This window comes from Cervus canadensis, chromosome 12 (genome assembly GCF_019320065.1).
Source record: "Cervus canadensis isolate Bull #8, Minnesota chromosome 12, ASM1932006v1, whole genome shotgun sequence".
Classification (NCBI taxonomy): Eukaryota; Metazoa; Chordata; class Mammalia; order Artiodactyla; family Cervidae; genus Cervus; species Cervus canadensis.
Window position 1 is genome coordinate 51,920,940 of NC_057397.1, and position 14,503 is coordinate 51,935,442.

The 14,503-nt window shown below is 40.1% G+C and overlaps 1 protein-coding gene across 1 annotated transcript in view; it reads right to left on the reverse strand.

Moving 5' to 3' along the window:
- Nucleotides 1-8,362: 8,362 nt before the first annotated feature.
- PKHD1L1 (PKHD1 like 1) overlaps nt 8,363-14,503 on the reverse strand; it is a 169,930-nt gene continuing 163,789 nt past the window's right edge. The window contains exon 78 of the mRNA XM_043483981.1: nt 8,363-9,175. The gene's annotated coding sequence lies outside the window, so the exon portion shown is untranslated. The remainder of the gene's footprint in view (nt 9,176-14,503) is intronic.

Sequence of the window (14,503 nt, forward strand, 5' to 3'; positions counted from 1 at the left end):
TCCCTATTCTGAGCTCTCCAGGTTCTGAGTAGTGTCTTGACAACTGATCTCTCATCCTGCCTGGGAGGTAGGGCAGCCCGTGCATACGCAGTGTAAGGCTTCCAGATCTTCCCCAACTCAGTTCCCTGACTTTTCATTAAAGGAATGGTTTTTCCTCAAGCACAATCATAGACCTGTTGTCCTGACATTTGTGTGCTCAGTCGCTCAGTCATGCCCAACTTTTTGAGACCCCATAGCCCACTAGGCTCCTCTGTCCATGGGATTTTCCAGGCAAGAATACTGGAGTAGGTTGCCATTTCCTACTTCAGGGGATCTTCCTGATCCAGGGATTGAGTCCGTGTCTTTTGCACCTCCTGCACTGACAGGCAGATTCTTTACCACTGTGCCACCTGGAAAGCATGGTTCTGACATTAATGAATTTTTATTGATGAGCAGCTGTTCATGGTTGAATATAGATCATAAAGTCACATTCATTTCTTGATCAAGCAAAACAAAACCTTACAGCTTATAGAGTGACAGTTTTGAACAGATAAATTTGAAAGCAAAGAATTATCTGGAGATAATTCTAATGGATTGATCTGATATTTCCGTCTATAGAATTTTGCTTGCTTTCAAAATGGTACATTTTAATATTATGGAAAACCATAACTTATTTTTAATATACAAAATTACCATTGCTTAATAGAGAAATAAAAAACCCTGAAGCAGCTTTTTAATTTCTTTTTTATTAAAAGAAAATTAACATTCTGTGAAACATTTAAATAAATATTTTTCATCATAGTTATTTCTATAGCATAGCTTCAATTAGTAGTAATTTTTATTGCTAAATACAGGAAGATCCAAGGTTTAAGAATAAGTAAGAGTTTACCAGGTCCCTTCAGAAGATGTCTGGATAGGAATGGAGAGAAATCAGTTATTAGATTAGACATAATCTAATCATAGATTAGAAATAAATTCATATAAAAAAATGGCATGAACTCTTCACTGTTATGTTTCAATAGAGAGGTTCAGCCATTGGCGCTGTCCATATTGTTATTAGAGCTATAATATAGTTCAGCTTTATTATGAGTTAAGTAGACTTGATCTGAGCAAGTCTAGCGATCTAATGCCATTTATTATTTCTAATGATAAATATGTTGAGATGCATTCAACAAATATAACTTTACAGTTTATAATATAATTTATCCTGTATGTGAATTGAAAATTTAAAAATTAAATAGGGAAGTCACTAGTTAAGACTTGGTGTTTTCACTGTCATGGGCCTAGGCTCGATTCCTGGTCCAGGAGCTATGATCTTGCAAGCTGCATAGCACAGCCAAAAAAAAAAAAGAAAACAACACTGAATCAATAATGAAAACCTAATTGATGCTACAGCATGATAGACATTGTGGCTTTGATCTTGAACAAATTTGAGCCTTTTCTGCAAAATTAGGTTAATCATTCCTGCCTTATGGATTTTTTTTGCAAAGTAAGGGGCATAACGTACATGGAAATGTGTTGGAAACAAAGCAGTAAAATCAATGAAAGCTTTTAGGTGTACAAGCCAAGGACTAAGTCCTTCCAGTGTGAGGTGAGTGTATGCTCCTCGGTTCTGTCTCATCACAACAAAGATTTGGAATGACGGACATTAAAGCCCTCGGCGTGTCACAGCTCTCGGTCTTGGACAGACCATGTTATAGCTGTCAGGTCTCGAACAGATCGTGTTATAGCTCTTAGACAAATCAGTGTTACAGCTCTATTTTATTTAGAAAATAGCAGGAAAATCCATCTTCAAGGCGTGAGGGATTGAAGAGAAGAGCGCCCCAGCGAGCGGAGAGAGACCACCAACCCCTGGCCCTTTGGCTCCTCTTTTTACACGTCTTTTCCTCTCCCTGGGCCTGCCCTATGTAAATTGGGTTAGCCAGGAGTGTTGTTCTACCTGAGATCCTCAGATCTTCCTTTGTTCTGTTTTTTTCGGGCTTTTCCCTTCCTTATATTTTAGCCACCGCCATTCTGGACTGTTTCCTACTCTAACTACCTAACACAAGGAACACAGAAATGAATTTTCTGTCATTAGCAACTGGAACTAGACATATTTGTCAGTAATGTGTTACAAAGGTGAAAAGAGGAGGAAACACTCAGCTTTGAAGCTAAGCTCTGAGTTCACCCCCCACCTCCTTTGCCTCCTTAGCTTTAAAGACATGGGGTGAAAGAGCAGTTGTTAGAACAAAAATACCTTCAACCCTCTTCTTCCTTCTCTGGTCTTTTCCTTATTACTTATGGTATATTTTTCTCATAATAGCATCCATTGCCACATTTTGTCCATTTTTTCTTCTCAGTGTCTATTATCTATTATCTTAGCATACCAGGATTATGGTAATGATCTTTGATCTTCTAATTCAGCTTGGTGCTTCACTGCACGATTAATACAAATATTTTTCAAGCACATACTTCTTCATGCTAATGCTCCTGTTCAAAATAGAGAGTTGCTGTTGTCCATCAATTCAAATTCACCTTAGGACGATATGTGTCTTGACTTTTGCTTTTCAATTTCTTAATTTCAAACTGCTGCTCTTGGATCTTTCTCTGACCACCTCTGGCCCTTTAAAATATTAGACATAGCAATACTTCTTGTTAAAGGGACTTGTTTGTACATGATGCACATTTCTTACAGTGAAAACTACTTACCTCCTCACAATGGAATATGTATTCCTTGCTTTAATTTTTATGTGAAATTAAACATTTTATAAGTGAGAATTTAATCCATATTATCATCATCCTAGAAGTTTCTAGTATAAAGAACTTAATTTGTTTTCCCTCTTCCTAGGAAGAATTTACATGTATAAAGGATCATCTGATTAAATACATAAATTATTCTGAAGAAAAACCAAAGGAAAATACTCTTGCCACATAGCCAGACACACTCAAGTATCTTGCCCAAAAGGAATCATCTTTTTCTGCTCATAAGCACAGGACCCATTACCATGGAAACTGTAACTAGTGGTCTCTAACTGGGTGTGAATTTTATACAGTTATTTGAAATACTCAGACATCAAGTCAGGATGAAGTACAATTTCTGTAATATATATTTTGGTAGGATGTTTTTTATCTCAAAAATCTTATTGAAGAAAAGTTTCATCATACTGTCTATTCATTTACTTAATTAAACAGTTTACTCAGCACTTACCATGGGTACAGTGTGTGCTAAGCATGTTAGAGGAGTCGAAAGTACCTTAACCGAGAGTAATTTCTCTAGTAAAGTCAGTTTGTCATGGGTAAACAGGATTCCTGGAAGAACAGTTTTTCCTAAGAGCGTTTTTAATTTTAGCAAGATCTGATCATAATAACTAGACTGGTATATCAGAGCCTGCAAGTAATGTGGGAAGAGGTTTGTAGCTGGGCAGACTGCCCACAGTATCCAGGTACCCACTGTAACCCCAGACAGCAGGCCCCTTCTTTTTGGTCTTAAACATGTTGTCTGCAGCTACTTTCAGGGAAGGCAAAGTCAGGGGAGATAAATCTTAATGTTTCTTTCACTGGAGCTTGGACACTTCTTTTCAGCTAGTGCCAACCTGAAGAAACTGAAAATGCCTGCTAATGAGAATGGTGTGACCCTCCAATGGTTTTCCCAGACCAAATACACCATGGATTCAGGTCACGGGCTAAGCATCTCAGTTTTGGAGGATACACATAATAATTTCAAAGATGTATATGCTGGGGCTTCCCTGGTGGCTCAGTGGTAAAGAATCTGCCTGCTGATGCAGGAGACACGGGTTCGACCCCTGGTCCAGGAAGATCCCACATGTCTCGGAGCAACTAAGCCTGTGTGCCACAACTACTGAACCTGTGCTCTAGAGCCCGAGAGCTGCAACTATGAAGTCCTTGCTCCCTAGAGCTGGTGCTCTGCAACAAGAGAAAGCACCACAATGAAAAGCTCACATACCTCTCAACTAGAGTGTAACTCCCACTCTCCACAAGTAGAGGAAGCCCGTGCAGCAGCGAAGACCCAGCACAACTCCAAATAAATAAAGTAAAATTATTTGAAAAAAAGTGACATGTGATGATCTCAAATAATTATCTCAAAATAAAAAGGTTAAAAATATATGTGCAATTTGAAAGAATTTTTTCTTTTTTTTTTTTCCCCCGGCATTGTCTCTGCCTATCTTCCCCTGTAGGGAGGGTGCATTCCCTATTTTCTTGTTCTGCTCACATTTTTCCTGATGAAACCAGGAGACATATCAGTTAGGACTGGGTCTCTGATCAAGTAGTAATGCAACCCTGAAAGAGCAAAGGCTGGTATTGTCAGGGACCCGAACTCTTTTCAGCTCAGTTCTCTACACCTTCCCCAAAGGGGCTGGTGTTTGCCCTCCTGGTCCAAGGAGGCACCCTGCTCCGTGCAGCAGGAAAAACAGGAAAGGCTGGAGAAAGGCAAAGGAATGCATCACAGCCATCTTTTAAGGTAAGTTTCTAGAATATGCCACAAGATTTCTTCTGTTTTCATAACTCACCGTACCCAAGTTGGTCACTCCTCACTGCACTCAATGATGAGAAATAGTCTCTTCTTCATGGCATTGTGCCCACCAATGATTCTAATAAGATTTGCATTGTGTTCATTACGTGCTAGGCACTGTTCTGGTGTAAGAAGAAGCCTAATGGGCCAGCGATTGACATAATATAAGCAACATTACAGTCGTAACTATCATAGGAGTGGCCACCCATTACTGAGAGCTTACCACCTGTTGGGCATCGTGTTAGATGCCTTATGTATGATGTAATCAGTCCTCAGATTGGTCCACATAGCAAGGTAGATATTTTCCATATTATACAGGTGAAGAAACTGAAGATAAAGGAGACTAAGAATTTGCCTGAGGGCACAGAGGTGGTAAAACATAAACCTACAATTTGAACAGGAATTTGGACCTAAATATGTTTTTCTAAAAACTCTCTTCACAGTGAAACACTTTCTCCTACTTGGGGAAAAGTGGGAGGCAATTAAATATTGGAGCTGGGATCTGGAGTTAGATTTGAATCTCAGCTTTACTGTTAAAAGCTCTGTGAACTGGGACATTTGATTTAATCTTTTAGGTTTTGTTTCCTAATCCGGAAAAGGGGATAATAAGCTAATAGTAAAAATGTAAGGAAAGCATCCATGTAGAACACTCAGTGCAGTAAGGATGTGGTAAATCTCTAATTATTATTATTAGAAGTAGTAGTAGCATTTTAGATAGCACTCTTTAGGATAAAGTGGACAAGAGGTAAAATTAGATGTACTACCCAGAAATCACTGCAATGATCAAAAGGTGATGGAACTTAGAAAAGAGTAGACAGTTGTACAAGAATAAATGTTTCACTTATTATCAGAAATACAGGAAGATATTATTACTTCCTTATTCTCTGTTCCTTACATTGACCAAGATGGGAACATCATATTGATTTACTTTATGAATTTTTCAGATCCTGAAGAAGCAATGCTAATATACAAAGTATTTTTTAATGACTTGCTCAACAGCTAAGTAGCCACTTTTTACATTAAAAAGTATTTTTAAAAATTTAAACACAAATTTGTCAGGCAGAATTGTTCAGAGAAACATTTTTTTTTTAAGTAGCCAGCTTATGAATGAAGGCTATATAAAGACATATTGCCCATGGATTTTTAACAATTAAGCATTTTAAAAAGTCTTAGTTAAAACTGCAATTTTTCTGGCACAAATAATTATGGGTATGTACTATAATAACTGTTGGAGTAGGAAATGGCAACCTACTCCAGTATTCCATGGACAGAAGAGCCTGGTGGGCTACAGTTCACAGGGTTGCAAAGAGTTGGACACGACTGAGCGACTGAGCACGTAATCACTATAATAATTTTAGGAAAATTTTTAAAAGCAGACAGCCAGAAACCTAGAGAAATTAAATCAGAAACTTTTTAACAAAGTCTGTGGCTAAGAAGCAAATTTTTAGAAATTCCCTTTACTCTCAAATAATTTGTCTAGAGAAATCCAGTCCTCTTAAAACTGAGTTCCCCTGAGATTATGGTGAATATTTCTATCCCAGATCTTTTCCCCTTTCTTGTCCTATCTCTGTTCCCCTCAGGATTGAGGAGTATCAAAGAAAGAGGGGGGACTAAAACCAAGCAGAACCCTGTGGAGTCTTCCCAGGTATAAAAGTCCCTTCATATCCCCCCTTTCTTGTTTGTAGAAGAAACGCTTTAGGCTCCTAGGACTTCGCCATGTTCCAAAGAGCAAACTGGAGAAGTTAATGATAAGAACAGTAGAGTCACAAGACTTCCAGTCCCTCCTGAAGGAATATATAAAGCAATCTGATGCATATCTATCAGTTGCTCAGTAAAATCTAAGTCACCCCCACCCAGTGGAGGAGGGTGACTGCATTCTAGCCACAAGCACGTATACCCCAGGCTGGAGCCAGACAATTGAAGACTGAGATTCCTGAAACATCACTCTGTTACTTCACCACCGGCCAATGAGTCAGAATGTCCATGAGCTGATGAGGCGTCCTGAGACCCTGTTATCTTCATCCTAATTATCTTCCCTAACTCTTCTTTAAAAGTCACTGGGGAGTTCTGAGCTGCCCTTTCTCTTTGCTTGCCACCCTGCAAAGAAACCCTTACTTTGTTGCAAACACCCCCTGTCAGAGTTTGGCTTTCTGTGCCACAGGCCCACGAGCCCTTGCTCTGTTACATTAGAAAAGTTCTTTATTGAAAATCTATGGAAAATTTTTTAAAAAATCCAGTGGACTGAATACAGCTTGAGGTAAGGAAAGCCTACTAGTGATCAATTTTGTGGCTTCCACAGTGTTTAGATGTGAAGATTTCTGCATCTCTTCCAGAAGCCAAATGTAGGAATTTGTTCCTTAGATGTCACAATTGTAGTTCTTGGAATTTAGTTTTCCAAGCAAAAGGAAGTGTTGTGAAATGGAGAGTACCTTGGATTTTCATTAGGAAATCTGGTTTTTAAGTCTTTCTTGTCAGTCTCTCTCTCTCCTCCTCATTTTAGTGGTAGAGTTTTCTCACCTCTCTGGGGTTGGAACTGAGGGCATTATTAGTGTCCTCAATCAACAAGTGGTGTGGTCTCATCACTGCTCTCTGGACATGAAAGCTGTTGCTCATGGAGTAGACTGGTGCTCCAGTAACACCAGACGGCTGCTTCTTCTTTTTTTTTAATTGGAGCATAGTTGCTTACAGTGTTGTGTTAGTTTCTGCTATACAATGAAGTGAATCAGTCATGTGTATACATCTTTGTTGTTGTTCAGCCTCTCAGTCATCGTGTCCAACTCTTTTGTGACCCATATACTGTAGCCTGCCAGACTCCTCTGTCCATGGGATTTTCCAGGCAAGAATACTGGAGTGGGTTGCCATTTCCTCCTCCAGAGGATCTTCCCGACCCAGGGATTGAACCCCCAAGTCTCTGCATCTCCTTCATCGCAAGCGGATTCTTTACTGCTGAGCCACAAGTATCCCCTCCCTTTTGGACTTCACTCCCACCCCCCATCCCACCTCTCTAGGTCATCAACAGACCACAGAGCTGAGCTTTCGGCGCAGGGCTAGCCATCTGTCTGACACACGGCCGTGCCCATACGGCAGACGGCTTCTTGATTTCCCCAAGCTCCGTGCGGCATTCATACACTGAACACTGAGTCTGCGTCTACTAGTCTCAGACATCTCATACGATGGCAACAAAAATGTTGAGTAAGGAAGAGCCTCACTACCTCCAAGGAACTTGCCATCTCGTGTTTCAGCCTTCGTTCTTACCCCCACACTTTCTGTCAGAACGCTCTTACTTGGCTAATCTCATGTTTATCTCACCACTTATTTCAGGCATCATCGTCTTCTGGAATCTGTCCCTCACCCATCTCCATTCTCACAGGATCCCTCCCTCCAGCCGTGCCCCTCCACCGTACCCCTCCAGCACCCTACGTCTCTCTCCTGGGTACCACATCACACCTCCTTGTATTGCATATCACCTTTTCTACTACTGTTTCCCCAATTACCCTGCAGACTCTTGGAAGGTGAGGACAGCATTTTACTCCTTTAGTCTTCTCACTAGAATGCCTGTTATCGAGTAAATGTACACAAAGTAAATGTATACAAAAATATCTGGTTTTATTACATGGTAAGTTAATAACTTTTCTGTTTAGCAAGATTAGCAACGACATGGGGTGAGCATTCTAGGGAATGGTACCCTGTAGAAAGCACTCTGGGACCCGCTGGATTCTCCCAGCTGTTTCACATGCTTCCTGAGTGTCACTTGCTGGAAGGTGACTTGTGAATGTCACTTCTCCTTGCTCTCGACACAGCCACAAAGCCTTGATTAGAGTTATTCTTCTAAACTGAGCATTTCCTTTAGACTTTTCTGAGTAGAAAGTGCACTTTTTATAGTATGAGAGCTTTTGGTTAACTTAGCTATGGTAATTTGAGGCTTTTTCGCACTCTCTAATTTTCTCTCTTGAAAATAAGTATCTCTTTTGGTGTAATCTTGGGTTGCAGGAGGTCACACTCTTCATAGTGACAGTTTTGAGTGGGAAGAAGGGGTTAGCAGAGGAGTTTGGATTTGTTCAAACAAAGGACACCAGGAAAGCTCTTCTTAGAAGACTGGCCAGGGGTGGCAGACTCAGAAATCTAGAATAATCTAGAATTCCTGGGATTTCTGTGGATCTGAAAATACCAACTTTGTCTGAAAAAAAAAAGGGGGGGGTTTAAAACAATCTCATTTCTCCAAAATCTTTAGAAATTAAAATGGCTTAGATCATTGGAAATTAGAGCCTTATGAGGATAGAGAAAAATAGATCCCCTGGTACAATATAAAAATTCAGAATGCTTTCAATCTGATCTAGAGAAATCGAGTCAAAACTAGACAGCTCTTTCAACTTTTTAAAGGATTTTATGGTCTGTTGGGACAGCAACTTGGAGGTGGTATATCACTTACAAATCAAATATTTCTAAACGTTTTAAAAATGAAATAACATACAAACACAAGGAAGCAAAAGAAATTTATATTTTGAAGAAATTTGATTTTTGTGATTAAAGCTAAGTAATACATTTTATATATTATAAAAATATTTTTAGCATATTTTCTTGAAAACATTAGACTTTTTATTGGTGTGCAACAAAACAGTTCCTAAATAAGCAGTTTCTGTATTTGTGTTTTCAACCTGTTCTTCAGAATAGCACTTCAGTTGCTTCCTGAAAAGCAAAACAATACAAACAATTTTTAAGAACATATAGTGTGATTTTAAAATATGTTTAATTAATTTTAACTTTCTTACTATTTCATGGAATGGTTAATAAGACAAAAATCAGTATTTCAGAGTTTACCAATTTAAGCTGCTCTTGTGTGGAACTGTGGAGAGAGAACAGTGGTCCTTATACATTGTAGTTTTCACATTGAAGTTTTCTTATTTTATTTAGTATAATTTCACAACTCTCTTAAAATACTGTTAATTCAGAATGCAAAGTTATTAGAAAAGAAAAACAGAATTTCATCAACAGTTGCTATGATCTGAATATGTGAGTGCGTGCTGTGTCTGACTCTTTGCAATCCCATGGACTGTGGCCCGCCAGGCTCCACCGTCCACGGAATGGCAAGAATACTGGAGTGGGTGGCCATTTGCTTCTCCAGGGGATTTTTCCCACCCCGGAATCGGACCTACCCAGGAATCTCTTAAGTCTCCTGCATTGGCAGGCATATTCTTTACCAATAGCGCCACTTGGGAAACCCCATCTGAATGGGAAAAAAAGTGAAAGTCGCTCAGTTGTGTGTCCGACTCTTTGCGACCCCATGAACTATATAGTCCACGGAATTCTCCAGGCCAGAATACTGGAGTGGGTAGCCTTTCCCTTCTCCAGGGGATCTTCCCAACCCATGGATTGAACCCAGGCCTCCTACACTGCAGGTGGAATCTTTACCAGCTGAGCCACCAGGGAAGCCCCACCTCAAATTCATGTTTTAAAACCTAATGTCCAATGTGATGGTATTAGGGTGCTTTTGATAGGTGCTTAGGTCTTGAGGGCAGAGCTTCCATGAACGCGATTAGTATTCTTATAAGAGACCCCACAGAACTCTCCAGCTCCTTCGACCACATAAAGATACAGAGGAAGTCTGTGACCCAGAAGAGGGCCCTTATTTGACCATGCTGCATCCTGATCTCAGACTTCTGGCCTCCAGAATTGTGAGAAATAAGTTTCTGTTGTTCTTAAGCCATTCAATCTTTGGTATTTTATTATAGCAGCCTGAAAGGACTAAGACAGTGTTTAAGTCTTCTCATGTCTTAATTGAAGAATTATGGATTATTTAGTAGCAAAGGGGAAGCTGTTAACTTTTTCATCTGGGAAAAAAGTCCTAAAAAACACCAAGAACAATATCATTTACCAATGACTTGAAAATAGGATTTTCTGAATTTTGTAAAATTCCAAAGTTGTAAGATATAGGTAGGGAGAAAGTCAGTGAAGATAATTAGGAAAAAAAATGTGTTTAATGAAGAAACACAAAATGTACACATATAATAATAATGTACAAATATAATAATAATAAGCAGTACTTATACTTTGTATTTTAATGCTTCTTGGAAGAAAGAAATGAACTTAAGCAGTACCTATCACATTACTATAAAATGGACAGCAAGTTTTACTCTTACTAGAATTCTGGGGACAAAAAAACTGGCATTAAAATACAATAACTTGTGTGCTGCTCTTTACCTTTGATCCCTCAGCTCCAGACCCATCTTCTCTATTATCTACAAGAGGCAGGGTTGAGACTTTTCAAATTATGCTTCTCCCTTGACAGCTGGTTTCTAATTAGCTTCTACCAGGAGGAGGGAAGAATGGATTATTTCTTCCTGAAGCCCCAGGCTCCAGTTGTTCTGCCACCCTCCCAGAAAGGCAGCCTTATTGTTTCCCTTCATCCTGACTTTTTTTTTTAAATTTTAAATTTAGTCTTGGCTTTTAGTACTGAAATACTTCATTCTCCTTCTAAATTATTCAGTTCAGTTAGGTTCAGTCATTCAGTCATGTCTGACTCTTTGCAAGTCCATGGACTGCAGCATGCCAGGCCTCCCTGTCCATCACCAACTCCTGGCGTTTACTCAAACTCATGTCCATTGAGTTGGTGATGCCATCCAACTATCTCAACCTCTGTCGTCCCCTTCTCCAACCTTCAATATTTCCCAGCATCAGGGTCTTTTCAAATTGGTCAGTTCTTTGCATCAGGTGACCAAAGTATTGCAGTTTCAGCTTCAGCATCAGTCCTTCCAATGAATATTCAGGACTGATTTCCTTTAGGATGGACTGGTTGGATCTCCTTGCAGTCCAAGGGACTCTCAAGAGTCTTCTCCAACATACAGTTCAAAAGCATCAATTCTTCAGTGCTCAGCTTTCTCTATAGTCCAACTCTCACATCCATACATGATAACTGAAAAAACCATAGCTTTGACTAGATGGACCTTTGTTGGCAAAATAATGCCTCTGCTTTTTAATATGCTGTCTTAGTTGGTCATAACTTTTCTTCCAGGGAGCAAGCGTCTTTTAATTTCATGGCTGAAGTCACCATCTGCAGTGATTTTGGAGCCCCCCAAAATAAAGTCTGTCACTGTTTCCATTGTTTCCCATCTATTTGCCATTAAGTGATGGGACTAGAAGCCACAATCTTAGTTTTCCAAATGTTGAGTTTTAAGCCAACTTTTTCACTCTCCTCTTTCACTTTCATAAAGAGGCTCTTTAGTTTTTCTTTTACTTTCTGCCATAAGGGTGGTGTCATCTGCATATCTGAGGTGATTGATATTTCTCCCAGCAATCTTGATTCCAGCTTGTGATTCTTCCAGCCCAGGATTTCTCATGATGTACTCTGCATATAAGTTAAATAATCAGGGTGACAATATACAGCCTTGATGTACTCCTTTTCCTATTTGGAACCAGTTGGTTGTTCCATGTACAGTTCTAACTGTTGCTTCTTGACCTGCATACAGATTTCTCAGGAGGCAGGTCAGGTGGTCTGGTATTCCCATCTCTTCAAGAATTTTCCACAGTTTGTTGTGATCCACACAGTCAAAGGCTTTGGCATAGTCAATAAAGCAGAAGTAGATGTTTTTCTGGAAGTTTCTTGCTTTTTCGATGATCCAACAGATGTTGGCAATTTGATTGCTGGTTCCTCTGTCTTTTCTAAATCCAGCTTGAACATCTGGAAGTTCACAGTTCATGTACTATTGAAGACTGCCTTGGACAATTTTGAGCATTACTTTGCTAGCGGGTGAGATGAATGCAATGTGGTGTAGTTTGAGCATTCTTTGGCATTGGAATGGAAACTGGCCTTTTCTGGTCCTGTGGCCACTGGTGAGTTTTCCAAATTTGCTGGCATATTGAATGCAGCACTTTCACAGCCTCATCTTTTAGGATTTGAAATAGCTCAACTGGAATTCCATCACCACCACTAGCTTTGTTCATAGTGATGCTTTGTAAGGCTCACTTGACTTCTCATTCCAGGATGTCTGGCTCTAGGTGAGTGATCACACCATCATGATTATCTGGGTTGTGAAGATCTTTTTTGTATAGTTCTTCTGTGTATTCTTGCCACTTCTTCTTGTATCTTCTGCTTCTGTTAGGTCCATACCATTTCTGTCCTTTATTGAGCCCATCTTTGCATGAAATATTCCCTTCATATCTCTAATTTTCTTGAAGAGATCTCTGGTCTTTCCCATTTTATTGTTTTCCTCTATTTCTTTGATTGTTCACTGAGGAAGGCTTTCTTATCTCTCCTTGCTGTTCCTTGGAACTCTGCATTCAAATGGGTGTATCTTTCCTTTTCTTCTTTGCCTTTTGTGTCCCTTCTTTTCACTGCTATTTATAAGGCCTCCTCAGACAACCATTTTGCCTTTTTCCATTTCTTTTTCTTTGGGATGGCCTTGATCCCTGCTCTTGGACAATGTCATGAACCTCCGTCCATAGTTCTTCAGGCACTCTGTCTATCAGATCTAATCCCTTAAATCTATTTCTCACTTCCACTGTGTAATCATAAGGAATTTGATTTAGGTCATACCTGAATGCTCTAGTGGTTTTCCCCACTTTCTTCAATTTAAGTCTGAATTTGTCAATAAGGAGTTCATGACCTGAGCCACAGTCAGCTCCCGGTCTTGTTTTTGCTGACTGTATAGAGCTTCTCCATCTTTGGCTGCAAAGAATATAATCAATCTGATTTCGGTGTTGACCATCTGGTGATGTCCATGTGTAGAGTCTTCTCTTGTGTTGTTGGAAGAGGGTGTTTGCTATGACCAGTGTGTTCTCTTGGCAAAACTCTGTTAGTCTTTGACCAGCTTCATTCTGTACTCCAAGGCCAATTTTGCCTCAGGTATTTCTTGACATCCTATTTTTGCATTCCAGTCCCCTATAATGAAAAGGACATCTTTTTTGGGCATTAGTTCTAGAAGGTCTTGTAGGTCATAGAACTGTTCAACTTCAGCTTCTTCAGCGTTACTGGTTGGGGCATAGACTTGGATTACTGTGATACTGAATCATTTGCTTTGGAAACAAACAGAGATCATTCTGTCGTTTTTGAGACTGCATCCAAGTACTGCATTTCGGACTCTTTTGTTGACTATGATGGCTACTCCATTTCTTCTAAGGGATTCTTGCCCATAGTAGTAAATATAATGGCCATTTGAGTTAAATTCACCCATTCCAGTCCATTTTAGTTTGCTGATACCTAAAATATCGATGTTCACTCTTGCCAACTCCTGTTTGACCACTTCCAATTTGATTTGATTCATGGACCTAACATTCCAGGTTCCTATGCAATATTGCTCTTTATAGCACCAGACCTTGCTTCCATCACCAGTCACATCCACAACTGGGCATTGTTTTTGCTTTCGTTCTGTCTCTTCATTCTTTCTGGAGTTATTTCTCCACTGATCTCCAGTAGCATATTGGGCACCGACTGACCTGGGGAGTTTATCTTTCAGTGTCCTATCTTTTTGCCTTTTCATACTGTTCATGGGGTTCTCAAGACAAGAATATTGAAGTGGTTTGACATTCCCTTCTCCAGTAGACCACGTTTTGTCAGAACTCTCCACCATGACCCGTCTGTCTTGGTTGGCCCTACGAGGCACAGCTCATAGTTTCACTGAGTTAGACAAGGCTGTGGTCCATGTGATCAGATTGGTTAGTTTTCTGTGATCAAGGTTTTCAGTCTGTCTGCCCTCTGATGGAGAAAGATAAGAGGCTTATGGAAGCTTCCTGATGGGAGAGACTGACAGAGGCAGAAACTAAGTCTTGTTCTGATGGGTGGGGCCATGCTCAGTAAATCTTTTTCTGCTGATGGGTGGGACTGTGTTCCCTTCCTGTTATTTGACCTGGGGCCAAACTATGAAGGAGGTAATGAAGATCATGGTGACCTCCTTCAAAAGGTCCCATGCATGCACTGCTGCACTCAGTGCCCCCAGCCCTGCAGCAGGCCACCGCCGACCCCCGCCTCTGCTGGGTGGGCAACAACTTTCTTAGTGGCTGAGACTGTCTTTGTGTCCACAG